Consider the following 20,517-nt stretch of genomic DNA (forward strand, 5'->3'; position numbering starts at 1 on the left):
TGCCCCAGGATGAAAACCTGCTCTGAAAAAGAAGCCTTGACCCCTGCATAACAAATCTGGGTTAATCACATCTGCCCTGGCGGCGTACAATCAACACACATTGTTGCGATTACATGCTATTTAAGCTAAATGGTCAGGTTGGGCCTGGAGTCGTTGTCCAATTGCAAGCAGCAACAAAAATGTGGGTCAGCAGCTTTTCCTCTCTTTGCATTTTAGTTTCCTTCGCTGAACAATGAGTCTGCCTCTTTGTTTTCCCAAGACAGAAGAACTGTAGTAGGAACTGGCATTATTATGACCATAATAAGGTCACTGTGGTACACACAGTTGACACGCCTGCCCTCTGAGATGCCGGGCGTGATATGAAATAGAACTCAATGACCTTCCCCTCTTTATTTTTTCTTTCCAAGCTCTAAGCAGCCATTTCAATAATCATGAGCATTGATCCTTCAGATTGAGATGAAAGGACAATGGGGGCAGATCGATGAGAGAACAGGGAACAGCGCTCAACAGCAACATCATCCTCTTCCACTGTCAACAGCCTCCTGTTCCTTAGGGGAACCAAAATGGCTTACTCAGCTTTGAGCCTAGTGGTCTAGTTTTACAAGACAACAGTAACAAAAAAAGAAAAAAGGAAGCCAATCCAGAGAGATGTCTGCTACTGTTCATCCAAACTGGCATACTACAGCTAAAAATGCACTACAGTAAAAGGTACAGACAATTGATATGCAATTACTTTTCAGCATTTCAAGTAGAATCTAATGAAAAGAGAAGCTAGGTCTGGGAAATGTATTGCACATCACTGACCAGTAGCCAACAGCTTGAGACAGATTTATGGTCAGCATCTGTTTGGATACTTTATCAACTGGGTTCTAAGTGAGTTTGTGTTTGTGTTCAAATGTTCGCAACAAATGAATCACAGCAGGGCTCCTTCCCTTCATTCTGTTTCATGGGCCAGACCATCAGGCCTCTGATCAGCAGATCCCTTTCCTCTTCCTCAAGCTCTTGGAAGGAATGTCAGGAAAGCAAGGTACTGACGGGTAGAGTGTTCATTCATGTGTGCTTTACATTAGCATGTATAGCATATATGGTAGAATTGGAGGATGTGTGCACAGCAGTGAATCTAATCTTTTGCTGCATGACAATACAGTATGTTTTTTTTCTGCTTTTTACGAACAATCTCTTCCTTGCATCCTTACGATTTCTTCCAAATACTTTGCGTGGGTTGTTCCCATTTTCAAATATTTTGTTTATCTTTGGCTTAAAATGTTCCAAAGGATAAACTGCGGGAAAACACGTTGAGATGTGAGAAAGGCGTCAAGTTAAACTGGCAGCGAATCAGGGCCTAGCACTGGAGTGGTGGTTATTGAAGGAAGTTGAAGAGTGGGAGAGGCAGATTCAGAAACTGGGATGGAGTAATGTTTGTTTTTAATGCAGGAAGATTCAGATGCAATACATAAGGTATACTCTGCTTTAATCTTTGAACTGGGAGTATGTACATCATACCATTACTGTATTGCAAATCAAGGCAATACCTTAGCTTTTCGGCAAGTTAGGCAACTGCTTAGCCTTTAACTTGACTTTACAGGAGGTCGATATCCAATGGCTGCAATCAAGGCCTTAAGTTGGTCACTCCCCTCTGGGTCTTAGTATCTTACCCATCATTTCACATAAAAATAATACAAATACAAAAGATCACATTCATTCAAAGCCTTCCAATAGCCCTATTCACCCTCTTAATTAACTGTGCATTTAAGGGATTTTGTCTGTCAACACAACAGAATATTAAACGTATTTTTGGGTTTATATAGCAGCGTTAAATGTCTGCATCAAGGGTCCAATCTGTCTGCCTAATACCTCTAATCCCCCCCAACACTAGCATCAATCCCAGTAGATGTGGTCAAGGGTATGGTTACGGTCCGGTAGCATCGCTGACCCCCCTCCCCCCTCCATTTCACATCTCCCTCTCTCTCTGGGGATCACAAATGTCTTTAAGTCTCCTGACGCTACACGGCATAGCTTATCCCCGCGGCTGCTGGACAATATGGAGGTAGGGGGTAAAGAGGGGGAAGGGAGAGGTGATTTGTGATGATGGTGGGGGGGGGGGGGGGGCTGGACTTTAAAAAGGCAATGTTCTAGATGGCTCACTGCCTGAAGAAATATCACAGGCTTTGATGCTGCATGAAAATTGAGAGTACCGCCAAGGCCTGTTCAGATAGACACAGAGGCAGAGGGAAAATATATCAGCCTCCAGTAACTGTATTGAAGGCCAATTATTGTGTGTGTTTGGCACACACAGCAATGGATTATGGGTTATCTCTCCATCACTCCTTTGCAAGTGGGATGGATCTCTCAACACACATTTTTGCAGAGCTTTTAGCTTTCTAGATGTGTATTTCTTCCATATTGACAATTGGAAAAGCAAACCCTTTTCCTAACCCTTAACTGGTCAAAGCAATCACTTCCAGCAGCACATTACTGTAGGGGAGTTGGAATAGAGCTACATAACCACATTAGAAGAGAACTGGGGCATGGAAGTGAATACACTTTAAATGACTAATTACTCAATGGCAGGACTGGAAAGAGCTTGCATCATACGCCAACTGGCACAGTGTGCGATGATACTTAATATGAGAGGAAGCTTCATTTTTCCAAGAACATGTGATCTAACAAGTGCACAACCAAGTTTTCCCTGACACTTAAACACATATAAACAACCCCCATATTAACACAATGCACGTAGATACCAAAAGCACTAAAAATAACTTGCAGTTGACGGTTGCTAGGACATGGCTGGGTCATTTGAGTTTCCCCTGTCTGAATCCTGGCGTTTGTTTACCCCGACACTTCCTGAATGCTGATGGCAGATAGTCTCCTGGTTTATACAAGTGGAATGAGAAGAAAAACAGCCCACTGCTCTGAGAGGCTGTTGCACGATACAACGGAGGAAGAGGGGGATGAAGGGGGAGGATCAGTATCCTAGTAACCAAGGGAACAGCACCAAGGAGGTCAGCTGATGTCCACATGCGATATTTACCACAAGGGAGAGATTGAGTGTATACTATTGGAGGATGGAAAATGTTTAACAGGCGTCCTCACCATCTCCTCTTCATCTGCAAAACTTTCAAAATAGAAAGAAATAACCAGATTCCACATCGGAACCCGTGTTTTGCATAATTTGCAGATGACAATATTGAGAATGATGGTATAGAGGAAAAATACCATCAGAAAGTCATGAATGAGAGATAGGGGTAGCATTACAGGAGAATGAAAGAACATAATAAGGAAAGGGTAGAAGAGATGGTCTGGTACTGCTTACGGATGAGAACACCCACAGATGCTAAATATGGGAAAATTACGCAATTTATCGCATAGCACAAATGAACGCCTTGCCTTTCAACAGTCCATTTGAAGTGCAATGCCAGCGCAAAACCTGCGTAAGATCAATCTGCCTCTCCGGAGGGATAAAAGCAAAAGGCCCCATTTCAACAAGCCTCTCCCGAGACAGACCCCTATTCATACAGCCTCTGAATGCTTTAGTTGTTACCATCCATGCGGTTTGTCACTTGGCGAAAAGGAGTTATTGCAAAGAACTTGCCGGGGATGAAGGATCTATGGCTCGGGTTTACCGTTCAAATGGTGTTTGCCTGTTTAGGTACTCAAAAGTAAAAAGACAGAACCATTTATATATGCTCGTGGATGCTGAAGCGAATTCATCCATCCACCTCAAAGCTCAAACATGACAGTTATCTCAGATGAAGCATTAGAGGCTGGAAGAGAGCCCGTAAAGCACAGTAAAAGTGCCTGCCACACGTTTTCTATTCTACTTAAGAGCTTTGAACTGCAACATCAAGTCATTACATGATTGGAAAGAAATGCATGGGAAAATGAAGAAGCCAAAAGTAGGAACAGAAAAAGTGTAAGCAAGAATTATGATTGTGTTGAGGTTTAAAATGTTTTAAGTTTTGCCTAATGGCATTGGGTTTTATAATAGAATGTGATTGCTGTGAAGGTTCTCTCAGATAATGTTCATTTAAGCCATGTTTTTCATCCAAAGGTCAAACAATGAATTGGTTGTTTGGCTTCTTTGAAGATGAGGATAGGTTAAGAATATTATGATGGCTTAGAAGGGGAAGGAAGATGGCTGGATTGGTTGCATCTACATCTTAAATCTTGTTAAGAAGCTCCAGCCTTAGATCACTTTGTTAAAAGTAAACACATTTGACATGCAGGTAAAGTGAATAATTGTTGCTTAAACTTAATTTAGTTAGGAGATGGGAGGCCTGGTTATCTGAGAGACTGTCATATTCAGTAAAGAATTACAGACAATTTCTTTGTTGGTCACTAGAGTGTCAAACACATCAAGTCATTTGTGACACTTCTATAGTATAGTGACATAAAACCAGTATTCCAGGGGAATCCCATAAATCAGATGTGAAAATTAAATGGTACCAGTGAATTATTGCCATGCATTTAACTGAAAATGTAAATTCACAATCTAAACATAAAAAGCCACAGACTTAGTTTTAATAAGGAAATACCCTTAGTCAGATTACATATACTGTACACATGAACCAGAACATTCCATCTCATTAACACAAGTGCAAACTCAGAGCTATAAACTGTACCTATCTCATGTTGAATATCCAGCTTTGGAGCCAGGACGTATTCTGCAAGAGTGGCCAAAGTAAACCCACCAGAGTCTGGAACATTCTCAAAAATTCTGTGTCACATCAACATCTATGTCTCGATCTCAGCCCCGGTCCGAAGTGATTCATTGGTAGGGAGTGCTTTTTGCCAGGCTTCTTTATCGCTGTGTTGAAAAGCCTGAAGGATCCCCCCCTTCTGAAAAGATTAACTATGTTGTTCAGCTGACTATAAGGGAAGGGGGCTGGTCATACTTAAAGCTTAGACAAATGATTTGGGACTCGAAAGACAGGCCAAAGGATTTCTGCTACCACTAGGGGTTGCTGGCAGGGGAAGGGCCTCAGAGCAATGGTGGGGCTCAGCCGTTCCGAGCCTGGAGGACCCCAAGGGAAAAGCAAGTCCAGAGAGCGGAGGACTCTCACGGACAGTCAAGACATTTTCCCACAATCAAAAACACAAACAGAGCCGCATAGGGCAGCGAAAAGGACCCTTTTCCACTAAGGAGACAGAGGAAGAGAAAAAGGAGGAAGATCGGATAGTTACAATAACACAACCCCTAAGAAGTACAAGTATATGCTATACCGTATCTCCTGTTAAAAGACCCCTCACGGTTAATGCTCACTATAGACAAACACTGTTCTGTGAAGGACATTCAATAGACTCAAGATTCTTCCAGGAATGGTTAACCTGTAAGTAACCTTAAGTAAATTTTAGAGGGCCTCTACCAGATGATTTGGCCAAACCGACACAGTTCATTGGTAAATTACCTTATTAAGGTCATCTGTTTTCATCTCAATCCACTGCTACAAATACCGTCTGCTGGGCATTAAATGGGGTGTCCGGCCACTGAGGACATCTGGATTGTTAGTGTTGAGAAATGCAGGATTCTTTGGCAAAGATTTGATCCTGGGAAACAAACTATGCAAGATAAAAACTCATATAATTGGTCCTCAGTTTGGCACAAGGGTTTGCAAGTGGAGGATCTCTCAGTTTAAGAGGAACTGGTTGAACTTTATTGTTAAACTGAAGGAAAAGAAAAACACATGACTCCGGATAGAGTTTGAATGCCATTAGCTACTCAACCCGACATGTCAAGATAATTAAATCTAATGCACATAATGGCAAGCGCTTTGTAAACATTATCTATTTCCTACAGGGCTAGCCAGGCAGTTGGACCAGGTCACAGATCACCTTTCACCACAGTGTGTTGAATCTATTCTCAACAAAAACATAGGGTTGACCCTATATTTAAAGAGCTGTATTTCTTGCCATCATTTTACACAGTTTTTATTCTCAAATACTTATTGCAGAACAGCAAATAAGCTCAAGGCTCAGGGGTTTCAATCTTTGAGGGGTCCTACGGAGGGAACTGATAGATTTCTGTTTTGGTTCTACAGTGTTTTCAGTCCACACTTCAGTCATGTATGCCACTGTATTTGAACCAAGCCAAACTGGTAATTATTTTTGCTTTTTGATTGATGTCGTTCTGGAAATCTAACAGTTACATCTTGAGAAAATGTGGCATGCAAGCCTCCTTTTCGAGTGGGTAGGCAAAAGTATTCAAACTTCCTTTTATAGAAGTAACCCCCCGAGCTGGATATCATAGCCATTATAAATAAGAAGCTGGAATGCAGAAGGGGAAAAAATAAACATCCAAGCTGCTCCGTTATCTACACCCAGCTGTGCACTTTAGAGGCCAATCCTTGAAGATGATGTCACGCTGGAATTGTGTTACTGTTAAAATAGTGTTCTTATACATTTATGTGGACAATAATTCATTCAAGGAAAGTCAATAAAACTTTACTAAAATGTAGGACATTGAATTCAGATTATTTAACCCTAACTGAAATTGTTCAACAAAGCAGCAGTTCATGCTAAATGTCCCATGTTGAAAGTATTAGTGGAATTAATCTGCTTTATCAACTGGAATGTAAATACTGGCATCACTATGAAAGTCTACCCTTTGTAGGTCAGTGCAGTAGGTCATTAGTGGTTCAAAAACCAGCAGTTAGTTATGTCCACAGGATAGTGTGTACAAACCACAAGGTCAAAACAGAACATCCCAGAAACTGAAAGACATTTGACCTCAAAGTGGTTGGGTAATGTTAGATTCAGGCTTTCAGGAGTACCAAGGAGCAAGGGTAGACGAAGGAACATCTCCAGGTGCAGCCTTTCAAGCTAATTTCAGAGGCAAAGTCAATCTGAGATGCGGAGATGAGGGAAACCTGCAGCCGAGAGAATATGGGGGACTGACGCACTGGAGGTTTGATAAACGTTTCCATATGTGCTCCATATCCCAAGTGAAAGAGCTGCTTTGTGTTCAGTAAGGAAGCACGCGCACAGGTCCCGAGTGGGACCCCCCTTTCCTTTATTTTCCTTCCATCTACTGACAAAACCTATCTGGCCCTTTCCCGGTAGCACAGGGTAATATTAGCCAAGCGAAGGGGCAGGAGCAAGGGGTTTGGATGGCCGAGTCTCAACCCTGAGTCTAGCAATGTATTTTGACGGGAGCTAATTACCTGTGACTACATGGAGTCAGGGGAGTGAAACAACCATTGCATTGAGTTAGTTGTCTGGGGGTGAAGGAGGGTAGAGGGTAAAGGCGACCATGGTTGGGAACAAGGAGGGGGAGGTAGGGGGCAGGGAGCTGTCAGGAAGTGAAGACATATTAGGATATTCTCAACCTCCATTACCCCCAGTACTTAATCTTCCCAGTCATGGGGAAATAATTCCTCAAGACATTAAAGAGCCAATCTTACAAGAGCACCTGCTCCCTGTGTATATACTCCCATACTGGTTGAAAAAAAGATTATTTGGCCATCATGCAAACAATGCAAAATACCACCTTTACAGTGCCCACAAGCTCTTCTTCGTCAAAATCACAACAATGCATAATGAAACTTGGTGAGACTTAAAATTGCCTTATAGGAGGGGTGGAAACATGCAATTCTAATCAGATAGTCAAGGCAGCAAGCTACTGTTTCCAAAAACACTACAGAGGTGCGAGAGCACAAACACTGGCTAACAATGGCACATTGTGCAGAACTGAGAGTACTGAACTTGAGGTGTCTATCCTATGATAGAGTATCCAGGGTTTATGAGATTTTAATTAACCACACGAATTATGTAACTCGTTTTTTTCATTTGGAGGAAGGGGGTGTATGTGACGAGACTGAAAGTAAATTAGACTATAGGGACAGAAACAAGGAGGAAAAAGACGAAGGAGGGGTGGCGGAAGAATGCAAAGTGTCTTGCACTGTTTTGTTTCATAGATCCCATTGGACATGAGGTTTCCTCCGTGAAGATTAAAAAAAGGAAAAGGTTTGACACATGGCCCGCCGGGGATGTTGGTTGTCCAAGCAATTAGGGTAAGTAGGTTCATAGTTGCATAATTGTACACACCACAATAGCATGTTTAAAGTGCACGAGTGATGCGATGAACAGAAAGAGAAAGTCAATCTTGGAGATATACAGATATTGAGGTGAAGTGCCAGCAAATATACATTAAGATCATATCAGCACAGCTTCACAGTTGGATAACCTGAATGCTGATCTTATGCCATGGGTTCCTGGCACATGGTGTGCTTCCTTTCCAATTTAGGTTCTTTATGGCAAATAACAGCCTCTCGGCACAAATAACAGCCTCTTGGTACAGGAGAAACCAACCAGAGCCTATTGCAAACATCCATCAGCAAGACTTGCACACTGAGCCCTTATGGCCTTCTACAAAAGGATGATATTAAGATTGTCTTAAAGGTCCCATGTCATGCTTTTCCGGTTATTACCCGTCCTCTTGTGTGTTATGAAGGTTTTTATGCATGTAAACGGTGTGCAGAGTCAAAACCCTCAAAGTACACCCTGTAGCGAGTAAAACTCTAACACAGAAAATACCTCCCCAAAACGCCTCGTTGGAGATACGTCATTGTTCATTTGATTCTTCCGGGTACGCATGATGTCATCCGTATCCGGAACGAAATGGACCAATCCGTGGAGCCGTTACGTTACGTCCGCGGAGCCGTTACGTTAAGCCCCTGACGTTTGTTGCTGATTGGTCCAAATTTACCAATCCACGGACTTCCTCACACACTCAGTGCAGGCAGCTCTGCTGATTTCTCCTCCCTGGCTGCAGGCTGATAACAGAGAGTTGGGATCGTGGCGAAATTCTCTCTGCAGACCCATTCTCACAGCGTTTATCAACCTTTTTCTTACTCAATATCAAGCCACACTTATTGTTTTTACTTCGGCTGTGACTTTGTGTGTGCTCAGGATGAGTTTGGCTGTGTATCGCTAAACAAGGAAATCACACCTCCACGGAGCTCAGCGCGATTCACAACGTCCCGACCAATCGGAGCACACTGGGCTCACAGGGAGGGGGGGGCAAGAGCTGCAACGAGCCGTTTAGTGGAGAGAGTGAATACTGCTGAATACACGTAGTTTACAGAGATGCTGTATGCGAAACTAATGTGAGTTTGGAAAATTGCACAGTATAAATCTATTCTAGTAGACCTCAACAATGGAATTATGATCAGTGGAAATGGCCATGACATGGGACCTTTAAGGTAAAAGAAAGAATACTTTTTTTAGACAGAATAAAAAATGAGCATCCCCAAGAAAAAGTCATGTTTTTGTAAACTTTTTTTTGTCTTTTGTCTAATCTTCCATAAAAAATATTCTGTAAAAGTTGGTTTATGATCTAAGTGTGTATAATGTCTGAACGTTAGTGTGCAGATATTTATTTAGCACTGAATGAAAGTAAGTGACTTCCATAGTGTCAAATATGGTTGCCTCCTGCTGCAATAACAAATCTGTGAATTACTTTCACATAAACGCACACACATACTCGTAAATGAAGGTGCTAGAAGGAGACGTGAGGTTTGATGGGGTCATGACAGATGCAAACACTGTGTCTGGTATAGGATTATACCCTCACAGCTAATTACTCCCAGACTTCTTTGCTCTGCGCCAGAAACTGCACAGATACAGTAAGCCAGCACGCTGCCTGCTTATCCACCGCATTAAGATAAAAGTGGGCTGAAGCCAGAGACTAGCATGAGACCTTCTGGGTGCACTATGAACACTCAGTGTAAGTTATGAGGAAGAAGAACCAACTGCTGGCAACTTTAAGGATGCAAGTTTTATGAGGCCAGACTTGGACAAGGCGATGGACTTGGAACATGCATTGATGAACTGTAAGGGTGGAAGTGCTGTACATGTTTGGCTTTCTAGATGATGTGTTGATCAGTATCCATTGCATACAACCTTAGTAAAAGTGGACCATAATGTACATCTAAATCCGGAGTGCCTTTGACAAATTATACATCGAAGCAATTGGCTGCTCATGTGTGTTTACGGTGAAGGCTGCACAAAGGATTTGAGCAGCAAGCTTCACGCACATGCCTCCGCCCAGCCTCAGCTCGTGCCCTATCCTGCCCGACACACCACATTCTCACCTTACGGCCCCAAAGGGCAAAGCAATTTCCAACCAAAACATCTGGACCTGGTGGCAATGAGTCAACCTCTGCCTCAGTGACTGGTAGGGAACAATGGCCCTGTCTTTCCTTTGCTAGCCACCTTCTCCCGTTGCAGAGGAGCTTCAACTAGGCACAGACCAGGCTTGGGGAGTAACGGATTACATGTAACGGGATTACGTATCAGGATATTTTTTTAACCTCACAACCTTCCTTTAACATCACATTAAAGAAATATTTAGATTACTGTTACATTTCTAATAATTTGGGATTACTAGCAGGATTACAATGTTAGTAAAAAGAGTATAGTGTTTGTTGTAAAAGGATCAGATTTAAATATCTTCTTTGTAAACTGTACTGTTCTGTAGGCTAATACTTTAAGTGTGAATCTATACACCTACTTCCTGAATCTGCTTTATGGTTTTCTCTTTCTTTGGTTCATTTGTTCTTTGTTTAATTGAGTAGGGGAAGCTATATGTTCATTAAATAATGTGTGTGAGCCTAACTGTATATTTTAAACTAAAACAGAGCATTTTATATTAGCTCAGATTTGATGTCTGCTTTTTTTAACTGTATGTATGTATGTGCTCATGTGTTTCATTGTTGGTGTATAGACGACTGCCTGAATATGCTTAATGAAAGGCAGGTTTTCTTATAAGTAAAATCATTTTTGATACTAAATATATCTTTGTTTCTTCTTTCCATGGGTCACACTGTTCTATTGACAAAAAACATCTCAATCATATACATTTTCTCTTGTATTTATTTGCATTGCGTCTGATATTGAGGTAATCCAGAAGTAACAGAAAGTAATCAGATTACATAATTTTTATATTTTGATACTCAGATTAGGTTACATTTTTCTTTTCAGGTAACTAGTAATTGTAATGGATAACATTTTTAAAAGGTCCCATGTCATGGCCATTTCTACTGATCATAATTCCATTGTTGAGGTCTACTAAAATAGATTTATATTGTGCAATTTTCCAAAATCACATTGGTTTCTCATACAGTATGTGTATTCACTCTGTCCTAAACGGCTTGTTGGAGCTCCTGCCCCCCCCCCACTCCATGAGTCCAGTGGCCGCCTGCGAGACAGCGAGACACAGCGAAACCCAGCACGAATACACACGCAGCTTCGCCGTGTCCCGCCGTCTCAGGGAAGAGAACTCGGCGGAGCTGCAGCTGAGAAAAGATTGAGTGTGTGTGTGAGGAAGTCCGCGGATTGGTCAATTTGGACCAATCCACGGACTTAACGTAACGGCTCCGCGGATTTGTCCATTTGGACCAATGGGTCCATTTGGGTATGGGCACGTCACTGTACTCAGGAAGAAAACAATGGAAAAAGAGAAATCTCCAACGAGGCGTTCTGGGGCAGCATAGACAGGTCTTTTCTGTGTTAGAGTTGTACTCCCTACAGGGTGTACTTTGAGGGTTTGTGACTCTGCACACCGTTTACATGCATAAAAACCTTCATAACACACAAGAGGACGGGTAGTAACCGTAAAAGCATGACATGGGACCTTTAAAGTAGCCCTCCCAAACCTGGCACAGACACACACCACAGCCATGTGTGGCCGCTCTGATACCCGGTAACACACACGTAGCCACACTGAGCTGACGAGGCTTCCAGTCATCCTTCCGCCGCAGAAACACACACAAAGCTAAACGTTTTTTACCCTTCGCTCAGTCAGCAGGGGCACAGCCTGAGGTAGAACACCTCAGCCCAGTGGCCTTGTTGCTTTTGGATATCGGACATATTTTCCTTCCCTGCATCCCTCCTGGAAAACACACAGGTAGCTGGACAAGGATTATGCGCTTTAGTCAAAACAGTGGTCCTAAAAAGAGTCCAGCCAGATTGCTGCAACAGCTGCTTCAGTCTGACTTGAGAGTAAATAGACAAATATTCCTGTTTTTATATGTATAATTGTACACGTTTGAGGCTGTAAAAAAAAGCTTAAAGCGTATTAAAAGCTCAGTGGATTGCAGCCCTGCTATAGTGTAGGGCTTTTCACTAAATCCATCCATTGCTGATGTCCATTAACACAAGTCTTGGGGGTTCAGTGGGCAGCATATTGATGCCTGTAAAGAATGTGCATAACACATTGTTGAAAATTCCTCCATGCAGCAGCCTTACATGGACAAATCCTGCAAGCCACTTACCCCCAATGGGTTAGCATGATTAAAATGTAATTTCTATGTCATAATCCATTCCAATCCTTTCACCCATAATCAACGCTTGCTTTATGTTTTTATTCTTATTTATTTATGTTGGCCAAAAACAGTAAATGATCACTGTGACTTCCAAGTAGCACAATCTGGATCCAGTAGGAGGAATGTAGCAGATGCTAAGTACTCCTTAAGCAAAGCTCTGTGTGTGTGTGTGTGTGTGTGTGTGTGTGTGTGTGTGTGTGTGTGTGTGTGTGTGTGTGTGTGTGTGAGAGTGTGTGTGTGTGTGTGTGTGTGTGTGTGTGTGTGTGTGTGTGTGTGTGTGTGTGTGTGTGTGTGTGTGTATGTGTATGTGTATGTGTGTGTGTGTGTGTGTAGGAGAAAATGATTTTGTGCTTAACATGGTGCTGTGCTTGTAAAGCCTCAACAACTGACCAAGAGGAGCCAATGCTGCATCACTGCCAGATGTGCAGTGAGATTAAATAGCTCTTGATGCCGCTTCACATCCTATAAACTGACTAGCAATGTGGGATTTACGAGGTATGGATGCCCCCAAGTGTGCAAGCATTTGCCTTAATTTTCCTGATTGCAAATGAAGAATGTGTTTATTTGGAATAAAAAACAGATGTGTGAGACTAGAAATCTTAGCATTTACATGTGAGATTGTCCAGGTTTATTTTTTAAATTCAAACAAGGAAACACAGGTTTGCTGTTACAGAATACTTTTTTTTACATGATGATTTGGGTAGAAACCTGGAGAATTGCTCAAGTCACTCATCAAGTGATTTATTCTGACATTGAGTCTAAAGTTACATTGTCAAACAAGAAAATATCATCCAAAAATGTAATATAATGCCCCTTATCCTGCTTCACTTGCATATCATATTTCTCAAGATTAAAACATACATTTGGGGGGGAGGGGGGAAAAAAAGACAAACATGTACAACAAATTGAAAAAGTAAGGAGAATCTCACTTGACTTGCTTACTTTAAAAGCAAGACACAATACTACATCATGTCTTGTAATAGTCATTTTTTTTACAGTATGACTGAGGCTGGCACTGAGATGACAGCGCCCTCTTTGGATGCTCACAGGAACTAAATGTCCGTGCAGCAGTGAACGCACCGCCGCCTAATATCGAGGTCAAATGCATTGCGCATCATGGTAATGCAGAATGCAGTCCACTATTAAAACACACATGGGTATTCATAACTGAAAATGACAATAATGTCACTAAACGTCAAATCTATTAAAAACAAATCGGCAGAGGTAGCCTGTCATGCGCAGAGCTAGACCTAAAGTAACCAATGTGCACCTAATGGTGGCCAATAACGTGATAAATCTGATGGGAGTAGGTGATATTAGCCATGGATCATGTTTAATAGTAAAATCATGGCAGGCTTCAGATCAAGCGATGAGTTTAAAGTGGCTTTAAGAGCAGAGAAGCACATTGTCATCTTAAATCACAGGACTGTTGCATTTATCTTCTTTTAAAAACGCTAAAATACCAACAGTACCTCATGGTCGTTTATTTAAACCTCACTGTGACCATATCCAGCCGATTTCTCCCGTTTCTCCACGCTTCTGAAGGGACACCATCACAAGGTAGCCTACCTATACAAATCATTTTACACTGATTTTTAAGAGAAATGTCAAACTTACCTTCCAGCTTCTTTGCGGAGAAACAGTGTCTGCTCGATGGTAGTAATCCCTGGTCGCTGTCACCGCACTAATATGGCCAAAAATGGAGTGTGGCGGCGGCTCGCTGGCTAAATAGAGCCGATGCCCTGTTGTGACTGTACGGGGCTGCTCATTCAGCAGAGTGATAGTGGGGAGAGGAGGCACTGGCAAGTCGGTCACATCACAACAGCAGCACCACGCCCCCCATCTTAAAGCTACCGCACTCTGCCTGTATGTCTGTATGTCTGTCTGTCCCTCTGTCTGTCTGTCTGTCTGTCTGTCCCTCTGTATGTCTCTCTGTATGTCTCTCTGCCTGTCTGTCTCTCTGTGTGTCTCTCTGTATGTCTCTCTGCCTGTCTGTCCCTCTGTCTGTCTGTCCCTCTGTCTGTCTCTCTGTATGTCCCCCTGTCTGTCTCTCTGCCTGTCTGTCTGTCTCTCTGTATGTCTCTCTGTATGTCCCTCTGTATGTCTCTCTGCCTGTCTGTCTCTCTGTATGTCTCTCTGTGTGACTCTCTGTATGTCCCTCTGTCTGTCTCTAACTGTGTGTGTACGAGGTGAGGATGACCACTCTCAGTCATAACTGGAACATGTCAAGCAAGGCTGAACAAAACCTGCGGGGAACACTTTTGAATACAAAATGTTGATCTTTTAGAAACTCTTTGTTTGCCCTTTTAAATAAAATATTTTTCCAAATTATTTATTCCAATGCATTTATTTTATTTTACATTTATATACTTCACTTATTGTTGCATTTACTTGCACATTTTGTTTAATTTGCACTTTTCTATTTCTGTTTCTGCTTGCAAAATCGTTTCATGTCTTAGGTATATTTATTTATTATTATTTATTGAAGGAGGCTGGGACTTAAGATTCTCATTGCCAAAACTCTGTTGAAGCTTGTGTGCATATGACGAAAGGCCTTTCATTCTTGAAATACATTGCTTTTATCAATTTGGTTTTGTTGTATATAATTGGCAGAGATTAGGGATTATTAAAGTACACCCATAACCATTTTGTATAAACAGAAATCATTGCAGTTCATTTGAAGACATGTACAGATTTTTTTTCTTTAGATTTCAGATTGGCTATCTGAAAAAATAACATAAAAAGATCGTGACATGTGAGCCCAATTGTTGGTCCCTCTGTGAATGTTTGGATCTTAAACGTAATTTAGCTGTAAAAGCTAACTTTCGTGATGTTTAATTGATCAGCATAAAAAACAAAAACATTTGTTTCAGTCTGTGCAGCAGTTTTTAGCATCATATAATTTAGGTTCACAATTATAGTTCAGTGGAAAAATAAGTATTGGTGTTAATATTATGTTTCATTCATGTCATGGCAAAAATGAAGAGTTATAATTGATACGATATTACATAAAAGTTTCCAATCAAGAATTGGTGGAAACAATAAGGGATCCTAACTGCATGGCATATTCCCCTCCAACTTTATATATATTTTATGTATGGCCTTGATTTGAAGGCCCTTTTGATTTAATTAAGAATTACTTTCATGTTAGAATTCTTATCATAAATAAACACCCAATAACACGTTCTTGCAGTGCAGGTAAATGCTCCCTGAAAAATAAGTGCAATACCCTATAGCAAAGTTATATAGCAGCAACCTGCATGTGAAATAATAACCACAAATCCTACTACCACCATAAGGATATTATGTGTGACTTATAAACAGGTTAAAATGTTCTACAGATCTCATGTTTACCAATGAAAGAATGTTGAATTACGTTTTCCAAACATATACAGGAACATGGAGTACTTATCAAACATTGCTTCCCCAGTTGCTAAGCATTTAATCCTCTGAAATATGAAGAAATAGAACGACTCGCTGTGTTTTGATCTCCTCACGACCCGTAATCCTTCATTAATTGCAAATTCTGGGCTTCCACTTTGACCTGGGCTCATATCAAAACTAGATTGAAATTAAACAGCCCGTCTGTGATGAGTGTGAGACAATACCATTTACATCCTCAGGAGCTGAAAGGAATTATATATGTTATGAGTTGTATGTCAGTTGTATAGCAACTGATATACATCAATGGTTTCCAGTAAGAAATGTAGATTCTGAGTTGAGAGTACACCTGCGGCTGAATGGTTTAAAAATAAAAGCAAAAGCAAAGCAGATACCTGCCATGTTTGGAATTCCTTAAATACCTTTATGCTATTGGTACACAACAGTTTCCAAAGCTTTCCTCACTCACTGACAGAAAAATGTGGCGGTCAGGGTTGCTGATTCGGGGTCATTGTACTGAATACAATACTCATGTACTGGTTCAAAACGTATTCCCCATAACAGCACTTCAATGAGTCAACCCATACAACAAATCAGCATTGTTCAGTACAATTCAAGGAAAACTGAATTTCTTCCGGTATATGTTTGTTTTTAAAGTTGGTGTTGCGCACCGCGGAGAGCAAAGAGCAAATCGTGTATCAAGTGAATGCAGCTTTAAAAAAGGGTTAGGGGTAGATGGATTGGTGAAACAAATACAATATTTTCACCCAGGAGACTGCTGCCTGCGTCCCCTGAAAAACAAAAAGTAAACTTTAACTTACGTCACATAGCATACAAAGTTTACATACGTAAGGACATTTATGTCATGCCAACATGTTTAAAACTTCAACAGTAATCCATGAGAAAATCAGTTCCCGCCAAAAATTAATTAGGATGGAGTTTCATTGTATGGGAACGTCATTTTTATTTATTTTACCTTATCGTCAGAAATAATTGCGTCTGCTCTAAATTGTACATTTGTCAGACAGTGAGTATGTGTCTACACTTTGACTGGAGTTTAAGAAGTAGAAAGAGCCGTATCGCTAGCACTGGAGGCTTGGCCTGTCAAAGCCAGAATGACATTATCCAGTGGAAGAGGGTGATTTAGCCCCTGGGAGAAAACCAGGCAAGAGGCCTCAATTAATCTCTTCAATTTACACACCAAGAGGAGGTCAAATCTATAATCCAGAGCGGATAGTATATCATAGGGGAGTAAGATTCATGTCGGATAATGACACTCTAATGACACTCGGTCCGCAACTTTAACCTGAGCCTTTTAGCCTGACCCCCAAAACTCAGTCAGTGAAGTAGACTTGGCAACATGTGGACACACACACACACACACACACACACACACACACACACACACACACACACACACACACACACACACACACACACACACACACACACACACACACACACACACACACACACACACACACACACACACACACACACACACACACACACACACACACACACACACACACACACACACACACACACACACACACACCTTACACCCAAAGTATACTTCATATATGGTGCAAGACTTATCCTAACGTTGTTTTGGATGCAAATAAAGTAATATTTTCAGTGAACCCAGTAGTTATATTTGACCAAGGCTCACAGTTAGCTACTCCAGTTTGAACACTGACCTCAGAGAAACTTGGGAACAGGCAGAGAAAAAGTTGCTGCTTATGTACGTTTGGAATTCTTTGTAAGTTTGGAAGACGTGAGGAATGTTGGACTTGCCAGAGAAATCCTAATTTCTGAGACCAGGCAGAAAGATCAAGCACAACTCAAACCTTTTAAATAATTTGAAACTGTACAGCTTTTGTATCCGTGTTTAGGTCCAAACGCAGAAAGCCAAGACTAACAGATGTAGTTACAAGAGGCTTTTCTGAGCTTCCATTAGACTGTGGCCAGGTTGTTTGTAGGCAGTCTTGATTTGACAGGGCTGCAGATGTGAAAAGGTCCAGTCGACACCTCAGGATCTCAGGGGTGTCTGGCAGAACAAAAACGGCGCTAACTGAATTCACACGTGGCCATTTATTATGCACATACACACATGCCCACAAGCTTTTGTGCGCAGTAAAACTTGCAGACATGCACAAATGATCCATGCATTTACATAAGCATTAAACAGGCTCAAATGTGGAATTGTTACTTGTTGCCAGCAATTATATGTTAAAGTCAAAGTCAACTTTATTGTCAATCTTTCAGTTTGTGTGTACAGACAGAGAGATCAAAATACCATTTCCTACAATCCCGAATACAAAAGCAAATATATATAAAAATATGTATGCACATATGTATATACCTATATACACAATCAAAAGACACATATGCACACATTAAGACCTAAATAAAAGCACAACAATCAATACAAAATAACAGTCACTTCAATAACTTTGAGAAATGTGCATTAGTGCAAGACTGTCCATAGCAGCGTAAGAAAATGTATGATGTTTGTAAATTGAAAAGTCAGTTTTGCTAATAAAGAAAGTTGCAGTTTGGTGAATAACAACGTTTTGTGTCTATGTCTTGCACAGTATACATGAGTGACGCAGGTGTTAGCTTGGCTTGCTAGCTCGCAATGGCTGGATAACTTATCTTTATGTGCGCACAAATGTAAAAGTATCTTACTTGATGTGTTTTATCTAGCTAGCTAGGAAGCAAAATAACGTTTTACAAAAACTGCATACATAGTAAGTTAAACTATATCGGTATATCCTATGTTCATTTTGACCATTGAATTCCTTTTTTAAATATTTAATTACTTTAATTAAAGCACAGCCCTAAATTGCTGGTGTACCCCTTAAAATAATGAAGACCTATTTCAGAACTGCATAGCACAAAATAATGTAAACAGGTCAAACATATTTAAAATGAAAGAGAATACAGTAGTTAGCAAATATCACCGCAGTTCTGTACTATTATTGGATCAAAGTCAAAATACATCCTGTTGCCATGACCAACAAGCTTTATATTACCTAATGGAAGATTTCCATTCACGCTATAGGTTTAAACTGCACAATATTGTGTATCTTAAGAGACAGGATTGCTTGTCAGGTCTGCCTCATGCTGAAATGACTTGGTGCCCTTGACAAGAGGCACTTAACTCAAATTGCCTGAGTACCAGGCCAGCTGAATAAATGACTGAAACTTTCAATGTGGGCGAAAATTACTCCAGTAAGTGTGTCCATTCAGCTATGTGAGCGATGATGGAAAATAAGAGAACTGCTACGAAGGAAATTACTTCATGCACTCCGAATGACACATTTGCGTCTAAATGAGAATATTCCATGCCATATTCGCAAACGTTTTTATGTTAGTTTGTTTTAGAGGTTTCACCCAATGATTTAAGAATAAAACATTGAAGATGTGGAGTAAATAATAAAGAATGAAATGTGTTCAAATGCCATGTGTCACAATTGTATTATGTAAGTGTTCTGGTAACAGTTCATTCTGAATGCTTATCAGACCGTGCCACAACACAAACAAAAACAGGGACAGCTTGTTTTGTATGAAAAACAAAAGGCTGAATCCAAATGATTCCAGACAAAATGATTCCAGACAAAATGTTTTACAAGCCTTTATTTCACGAATGGCCCGATGTTGCTACGATCACAGCCGAATTTGAACATTTCGGGACAGTGTGACAGGGCCTTTAAAGGCCCTGTCACACTGTCCCGAAATTCACACCCGATGGACACACGATAAAGGAAATGTTCAAATTCGGCTGTGATCGTAGCAACATCGGGCCATTCATGAGGGCATCTAAGCCATCGTATGACCGCCGGTGGAGTTTCTCAGGCTCCGGCAGCAACTTCGTGAGCGGCAACTTCGTAAGGCACTCATGAGGGCATCTTGTCAAATCGTGTCATCTTCGTGTTATCATCGGTGCATTCACCCTCACTCTGATCGGGGCGAATGCCCGATGGCACCGATGATAACAAGATGCCCTCACGATGGCCTTACGAAGGGCAAAATTGACACACGAATTCAACACGAAAATGAACCTTCGCAAGGTCCTTCGGCAATTTGTTGCCATGCCAAAGATTTTGCCACCGCTCACGAAGTTGCTGCCGGAGCCTAAGAAACTCCACCGGCGGTCATACGATGGCTTAAGATGCCCTCACGAATAGCCCGATGTAGCTACGATCAGAGCCGAATTTGAACATTCCTTTATCGTGTGTCCATCGGGTTGTTTTATTGCACAACAAAATCATGTAAACATATTATGTAAATAACCCAATTTGTGTTCTGTGAAACTAAAAAGGATATAATATATTATTTTGAAGGAGAGTTGACAGGAAGTTGTTGTTACTATGGAAACAACATTACGGAGAAAACGTAATATTTTCTACATATAAAGACGGATAAAGTAAAGAACAAAGTCTGAAGATATCAGTACAGTATCATAGTACTGTAACATAATTGTTTTTGGTACTTTCATTGCAGTTGTATGTCTTAAATGTAATGTAAATGTTGCCTTCGTGTGTGGTTCGGGGCCATCTTCGTGCGAAATTCACAATTCCATATTCGTGTGTCCATCGGGTGTCAATTTCGGGACAGTGTGACAGGGGCTTTAAGGAGGGGCTGCCCAAGCATTTTGTTGTTGTCACCAGTTTATAACCGGGCAATTCTCAGTCAGAGATAGTTATTGTTGTGGGACACATGGAACACATCCTTCTTGGGGTGTGTAGATGACCCCGAGCCATAACCGACAACTAAAGTTGATTCTGTTCTATTGTTATAAGTG

General features: G+C 41.1%; 1 protein-coding gene across 4 annotated transcripts in view; it reads right to left on the reverse strand.

Moving 5' to 3' along the window:
* Positions 1-14,091, reverse strand: part of daam2 (dishevelled associated activator of morphogenesis 2) — a 104,983-nt gene extending 90,892 nt beyond the window's left edge. For 2 of the 4 annotated variants that reach the window (XM_034222040.1, XM_034222036.1), the window contains exon 1: positions 13,944-14,091. The gene's annotated coding sequence lies outside the window, so the exon portion shown is untranslated. Of the gene's footprint in view, positions 1-2,836; positions 2,855-4,694; positions 4,742-13,943 lie in introns of those variants that run through there. The other 2 variants (XM_034222038.1, XM_034222039.1) reach the window with 2 other exon arrangements.
* Between the last annotated feature and the right edge of the window lie 6,426 nt (positions 14,092-20,517).

The sequence above is a fragment of the Gymnodraco acuticeps genome, unplaced genomic scaffold (genome assembly GCF_902827175.1).
Source record: "Gymnodraco acuticeps unplaced genomic scaffold, fGymAcu1.1, whole genome shotgun sequence".
In the NCBI taxonomy this organism is placed as follows: Eukaryota; Metazoa; Chordata; class Actinopteri; order Perciformes; family Bathydraconidae; genus Gymnodraco; species Gymnodraco acuticeps.